The sequence below is a fragment of the Octopus bimaculoides genome, chromosome 1 (assembly GCF_001194135.2).
Source record: "Octopus bimaculoides isolate UCB-OBI-ISO-001 chromosome 1, ASM119413v2, whole genome shotgun sequence".
In the NCBI taxonomy this organism is placed as follows: Eukaryota; Metazoa; Mollusca; class Cephalopoda; order Octopoda; family Octopodidae; genus Octopus; species Octopus bimaculoides.
Window position 1 is genome coordinate 114,171,141 of NC_068981.1, and position 1,430 is coordinate 114,172,570.

Here is a 1,430-nt window from a genome sequence, read left to right on the forward strand (position 1 = left end):
ATATATATATATATATATATAGATGTGTGTGTGTTTGTGTGTATGTAAATATACAGTGTACATATATATATGTGTGAGTGTGTGTATATATATATGGTTGAGGAGGGTATTGGATTTAACCAAACCCAAGAGGATACAGGTAATACCGAGTAAGTGCTGTATACCGACTAGTATGCCCCAGTCGTTGTATGAACAAGATTGGGGATTATAAGTCGCGTATTAGCGTGTGTATATGTAAATATATAAAAATAAAAAGATAAAGAGAGCAATGGTAAGGTTGGTGAAGTATTTTATGTATAGAGTCTTACAGCTGTTTCTGGGAAGATCCAGTACTTCCCTTCATCGGAGACAGAAAAAATAAAGTAATCTATTATTATATCCATAGGCGGATATGTTTAGTATGAAGTGGTAAAGAGTGTGATGCGCTGAAAAACAAGAGAACAGTACTTGAAGTGTAGTTTCATTCCATCTCTCCCTTTATCTCTGTCCTTGGTTTATCACTCATACCCACACCACCTATATGCTACATACGCGCATTCTTTCCTACTCACTAGACCTGTTCTCTCTTTTTTCAGCGCATCACACTCTTTACCACTTCATACTAAAAATATCCGCCTATGGATATAATAATAGATTACTTTATTTTTTCTGTCTCCGATGAAGGGAAGTACTGGATCTTCCCAGAAACAGCTGTAAGACTCTATCCATAAAATACTTCTCCGACCTTACCATTGCTCTCTTTATCTTTTTATTTTTATATATTTACATATATATGTATATGTATATACGTATGTGTATACGTATATATATTAGTTACTATGAAGATATTTAAACCTCTTATAATAAGGATAGTTTTGTCCCAGTTACACTAGTTAAATATATTTTGAATTATATCCTCAATCTATATATATGTAAAAATGAGAATATCTGTCTGTCTGTGTGTGCGTGTGTGTCTGTGTGATTCCCTAAAACTCGAGAACTACACAACCAATTTCCTTCAAATTTTACACATGCCTTATTTAGGGTCCCGGTTATGATTTGGTCAAAAACAATTTTAACTTCTTGCATAGTTCGAGCCCACAGCAACATCATATCTCTTCCACTATTTAACTATTACGTGTCAAAAGTGAAACAAAAACACTCATGTCAAATACTTTCACTTTAAAAATGAAACTATTCCACTAACTGAAACAATCACATCTCGATACTGTAATGACAGATACTTTCACTTTAATGGTTTCATTTTCATACTGAATCTACTACAGTGAAACTATACTCTCACATATATATAGGCATACATACATATATACATACATACATGCATATATATATCTGCACAAATGTATCAATATACATGTATATACATACATGTATATATATAGATATATATAGAGAGAGAGACAGATGTATATGTTTACATGCATACATAT